A 6000-nucleotide genomic window follows, 5' to 3' on the forward strand; every position below is an offset into this window, starting at 1 on the left:
TTGATGATCTGTGCAAGTGTAGTCAGACTTCATGCCTCTTCAAAGGACCCATGTTCACAAAATGGTGGCATTAGCATGACCTGAGGGTGAAGTTTTTAGACTCTTGATGTCAAATGTTGCTCACTGGACATCGGTGCAGGCCCAGTTGGTGGGTTGGTGGTCTCAACTGGCCTGGAGTGGACAAAGGGGTTCTAATTCCTGAAAACAGCTCACACACCCATTACCATGGTGACCCAGGCTCCAGGGAGATGTTATCTATAGGCGCCTAGTGGGAGTCAGAGAGCATATTGCCTAAACAGCACAGTTAACAATGGGTGGGTAAACAGCTAAAAGCCATAATCAGTAATTGCAAAAAAGAAAAAAGCCTTTAGTTCCTAGCTACTTAATCATCAATGGCTAACTGCCCGGTGCAAAGCTTGTCGAGCCACGTTGAGTGTCAAACCTTCCCACTATCCTCTCCTGTTCTTCCTGGGGTCTGGTTTATGGACTATCTGACATTTGAGTGAGTTTCTGTTCCTTGCAACTATGGAACCAAAAAACATAAGTGAAAGCAAAGAAAGGAAACATCTATAGAATTGTGTTGGGAGTTCTAATTTATTACATAATAGGAATGTCTTTAGATTTTTTTTCTTTTTGCATACTGATTGTCATCCCATTTTAAATTAGAAATGTGGGATTTAACAATTTATTTATTTAGTGATAGAAGTGTTGTATGGACTGGTGACCCCAAGAGGAAGCCAGCTAGACAGCAAGGAGGAAATATATGGCTCATGAGAGAAAAAAATCCATCATAAAAAAGGAGGCTGGCACTGTCATTCAGGGCATAACATGAGTTTGTACTTGATCCTGCCCTGACACTGACCCCTGCAGGCCTCTGTCTCCTGGTTAGGATTGTAAAACTGAACAAAACGTAACACCCAATAATTCTTCAGAGAATTCCTTCCTCTTTGCTTGCCAATGAAAGGGTGGATGGAGTGTATGGAGGGCTAGGAGTTTTTCTCCTGATCCAGAGACACAAATGCAGGGGACACAGAGGAGATCCAGGGAGTTGTAGTGAAGAGATCTGATGTCACCGTGTTATTGGTGCTCAAGAGCAGGTTAGCCTCGAGTGTGGGGAACCTGCAGAAAGTGGGCCATGGGTTTGCCCAGCAACATGGTGGGGTGGTTGGGAAAGGTTCACCATGGCAGAGATGAGTGATTGTGGGGTACAATCTTGAAAGATACTGAAGGTCACATCTGAAGCTCAAGGATGCCAGAGATGCAGGTAGCAGCACAAATTACAGATGAGGCAATTGTACACTCCTCCTACCTCTTTGAACCCAAAAACCTGGGACTTTCATAAAGATCCAAGTAGGAAGAAGGACTGGCATCCTGTTGTTTTGCAGGCAGTATTCTCGATCCATTGGAGCCACAAATGTTGTAGTGCAGGAAGCAGCTGAATCACATCTCTGATTTATTTGGAGGGCAGTGGAATACACAGACTCAGCCAGAAAGAAAGGAGTTGGGGAGGTCTTAGCTGTGGGTGTGAGGATAAAGTGAGGAAGGTAGATCGGGGCATCAATAATTGAGAACTGCAGATGCCAGACTCAGGAGCCTGAATTTACCCTGTAGGCCATCAGGAGCCACTAAAGAGTACTATAAAGGGGAATAATGTAGTGGGAGGACAATTATACAACACGGATTTAGGTTGATCCTAGAGTGGTGTGCAGGAGGATTAATGCAAGGGGATCTAGCTTGAAGTCTTGTAGAACTAATGGAAGCCTTAATCAGGGGCATGAAAGAGGGAATGCTAAGGAATGAATGTGGGAGACATTAAGAAAACAAATACTTATAAGGTTGGGGATTGATTACATATCTATTTGGTAACTTAGTCACTTTAATCTCCTGTATTTACTTTAATTGTTATCCACAACATATATTAAGCTACAATTTGATTAGTCAATATAAAGAATGAGTTAAATAGACCTCCACACATCCTTCAAGAGCTCCTAATGCAAATAGGCAATCACATAAAAATATGCAAGAAACAAATGCTGTAAAATCTCCTTGATTAAAAAAATAACAATTGGGAAAAGGGTCAGATTAATATAGTAGGTATTCTGAGTTATAAAATGTTTTTTAAAAACACAGTTTTATTACTGTCACGTTCATGTAGAACTAGGTGCTCTATGTTAACATTACACAAAAGAGGTTTTGTTTTAATTAAAAACTAAGATTTTTATAATTAATATTATTTTTCATATGTGGTGTTCTTCTAAAAAATAATTTTTAATCATAATTTGGTAACACTAAATTTGTCCAATCCATTAAGGACAACTTTGAATAAGTTTGGTCTGAATTAAAGAGGGCCTTTAAAAATATGTAATTATATTTTATGCAACTATGGAAAATAGGAATGCAAAGACTAGTATAGAACTGTGGGAATAAGATATAAACATTCCAATGGTCTACCAAAGCTTCTGGGTAGAGATTCTGGAGGAGAAAGAATTCAAGGAGTTATTTCCATAGGAGGAGAAGAATACTTATGGGCTTGAGTCCTTGGCTCCTACACAGTGGTGTAAGTGGCTCTCTAGGGCTGTGATAAGGCAGGGCATTGAATCTGAAAGTTGAATCAGGTATTTGCGGTTTCTGTTAAAGAAGGACAGATACGGCAATCTCCTATAGGGTATCATTTTAAAGATGATAGGAGGGCTGCTTTCTAAAACTTTTCCCCTACCAAAAGGTGTTGCTATCTGCAGTTCCAAAATGAGAGGCAACTTCTTTAAGTTTCTTTTTTTCCAAGGCTCATAGAACTAATTCTGAGGTGGTTAACACTAAACTCTCAGTAAGTTGCTTGTGACTTATTGGGTGCTTCCTTCCTATTTGTAGAGAAGTGGACTGGGGAGAGTACCCTGAAGAGAGACATGAGGACACCTGAAAGAAGGAAAAATGTCCTGCAAGGGGAGAAGAGGCTCACTAACAACGCGCCCAGCTTCAGAGTTTGAACCTTTGATGGCAATTGTTTTACTTATCAGACTTTCAACCCTTCCTGATTGTCAAGTGCAGCTAGTAGCTCAGTGATTTATACTGAAGATGATAAGGTGAAGCTCAGATGTTACAGATTTCCTATACTATATGTAATCTTCTGTACTGTGTATAATCACACCAGTTCCCTTAAAATTGTGACCTGAACATGAGAAAACCTGAAAAAGTCAACTGTCCTGAACTGGCTCTGAACATGTTCGTATGAAACAAAATCATAACCTACCGTCTTTCAGATCCAAAAACTTTGCTCCCCTTAGGTGAAGATTGATCTTGAGTGACTTAATGCTCTATGTGAGGTAGTTATTTAAAGAATTCATTCTTGTCACAAAATAGCACTTTTTAAATATAATAATAGTACATATTTATCATAAAAATATCAAAAATATAAGACAATGAAAGAAATATATATGAATTGCACCATCCAGAGGTAACAACAGTTAACATTTCCTTTTCACCATAGTGTGTGTGAGTGTGTGTGTATCCAAAGAACACCATATCTTTGGACATTTGAGTCAAACTGGCAAGAAATTAGAAGGAAGTTGGATTATTCTCTTCTTGTCCCATAAGTTCTCCAAGATCACAGGTAGATAAGCTAACTATTTTGGTTCCAAAGAATCAGCAACTGGGACTGAAAAACAGACGAATAAACAAAACCCTGACCAGTCAAGATGTGAAATGATTGTGCGGTCCATGATCCTCTGCAAGCTGGAAGCATGCTGAAGATCTGCTCATATGCTAAGGAGGGCATTTCTCAATGATCTCTTCAGATCTGATCAAGGAAGATAACGGGAGAAGAAGGACATCCCAGAATGGACTCAAGAGCCATGGAGAACAAGACAGTGGACTTATGAGCTACTCTTAGGGAGCAGAACTGGTACCCAATCAAGGAGAATTCACCAGCTTCAGAGTCTGGAGCCTTCACAACATATGCCCAGAGGATGTCAGAGTTGTTATGGACTGAAGTCTGCTGCCTTCTTCCCACTATTCTCCTTTTTAAATGGGAGCATTAATGGCTACAATTCTGGCTGACTTCCACCCCTTGTGTATTAACTATGTGTGGGTTAGATAACTTATAATTTAGTTCCTAGGCTTCCAGCTCAAGAGGAGAGCCACAGCTGCACACATGTGGACACATTCATAAGATTCTAAACTTTGACCATGTTGACTCTCTTGAGAGAGGAGATGAATCTGTCTTGGAAGGAAGGAGTACATATTTGGGACCAAAATGGAGAACTGTGGTAGGTTGTATTATTGTCCTTAAATAGTCATTGTTTCCCTGGGGGAAGATTATATTGCCCCATTCCATATACATCAGGCTTGGCCACATTACTTGCTTTGGACAAGAAAATACGAGTATAAATGAGAAGCCATTCATGCTTCTGTCTCTCCCCCTACCATTTCAGAAAATGGTTCTTCATCAGTCAATGTTCCAGGACAAAAAAGACCTCTAATAGATTGGATCATAGGCTATGAAGGATAGGTAATATGATCAAGAAAGAAACTTGTCTTATTGCATGCTCCTAAGACTATGGGCTCATTTGTTATTGCTGTATAACTTAGCTAAGCTGATCTTTCTTTCCCTCTATATTTTGACTTTTAAAAGCAAAATTTTGATCATATTGCCCATACAGTTTTCCATCCTGTATTTTTCTCCTAACTTCATTGTGAAACACTTAGAAATATCTAGCAGTGGTTGTCAAAATGTAAAGAAAAATAGTTTTCAATTCTTAAAATCAACTGAAAAATTAGGTACATGGGAATGCATAGACAGAGGTGCTCTGAACAAGATGTTGACAGTCATTTGGGGGTTTTCTCCTCACTTTTGTCAGGTCATATCTTAGATGGTTGAATTTATATCATAGCTTCATGAGTTAATTGAACTTAGTCTAATTTAAAAGAATAGTAAAACTCTGGCTGGTTTTCAAAGCACCTCTGACCTCTGATGTTCTTTTATCATTTCTCTTCTAATAATTAAGACTTTACCACCCACAATGGTGGACGGCACAGAGAGTTTGAACATTCCTTTTTCCATTTCTTATTGTTTGCCTATTTCTTTTTCTCTTTCTTTAATTAGAGAGAGTCTTATTGACTTAATGGGAATAAAGAAGAAAACATATTCACAAAAATAGATGAAGCATACATGCCTTAAAAGAAAATCTGTCATATGGTTTACAATTGTTTCTTATATTTATTTTTTAACTTTACATTAACAAGGCTGACTTTCCCATGGCCTTGGAACAAGGCCCTTGCTTTCCAGGAAAAGCAATTCAAATAGAGCTATTTTATGGCAATTAGATGTCTTAGAGAAAAGCTTTTAACAACTCAGAGCCTGTCAAATGAAAAGACGTTATCTAAATGTCTTTGAAAGAAGATTTTAATTTCGTTATTACTTATCCATTTGGGAAAATAAAGCTCATCGGAGAAATGCCATTATTGTGTGTATTAACATTTTAAATTTGCACAAACAGTTCTGTCATACCTTCCCTGAGCTCCATCAAGACAAAGGTTGAGAACTGGGAATTATTATTTAAAGAAGAATCAATCATGCGGCCGGCCCAGTGGCTCAGTGGTTAAGTTTGCACATTCTGCATTGGCAGCCTGGGGTTCACCGGTTTGGGTCCCGGGTGCGGACATGGCACCGCTTTTCAAGCCACGCTGTGGCACGCGTCCCACATACAAAATAGAGGAAGATGGGCATGGATGTCAGCTCAGGGCCAGTCTTCCTCAGCAAAAAGAGGAGGATTTGCGGCAAATGTTAGCTCAGGGCTAATCTTCCTCCAAAAGAGAAGAAGAATCAATCAGAAACATATCTGAATTACATGTCTTCAGAATATAGTTCAATCAATTAATTGCTCGTTCAAAAATAATTTTTTTTACTTTTACTTTTTAGGCACCTATATCATGTATATCAGCATGGACAGATATAATAAAAAATATAAATAGAAACAGCTTAATGTAAGTCAATCTCTTTCCAAT

General features: G+C 38.9%; 1 long non-coding RNA gene across 2 annotated transcripts in view; it reads left to right on the top strand.

The window, feature by feature from the left end:
* Positions 1-5783, top strand: part of LOC139044779 (uncharacterized) — a 48243-nt gene extending 42460 nt beyond the window's left edge. For both annotated transcript variants that reach the window (XR_011501929.1, XR_011501928.1), the window contains one exon: positions 2869-5783. This is a non-coding gene — a long non-coding RNA (uncharacterized lncRNA). The remainder of the gene's footprint in view (positions 1-2868) is intronic.
* Positions 5784-6000: the final 217 nt, after the last annotated feature.

This window comes from Equus asinus, chromosome 3 (genome assembly GCF_041296235.1).
Source record: "Equus asinus isolate D_3611 breed Donkey chromosome 3, EquAss-T2T_v2, whole genome shotgun sequence".
In the NCBI taxonomy this organism is placed as follows: domain Eukaryota; kingdom Metazoa; phylum Chordata; class Mammalia; order Perissodactyla; family Equidae; genus Equus; species Equus asinus.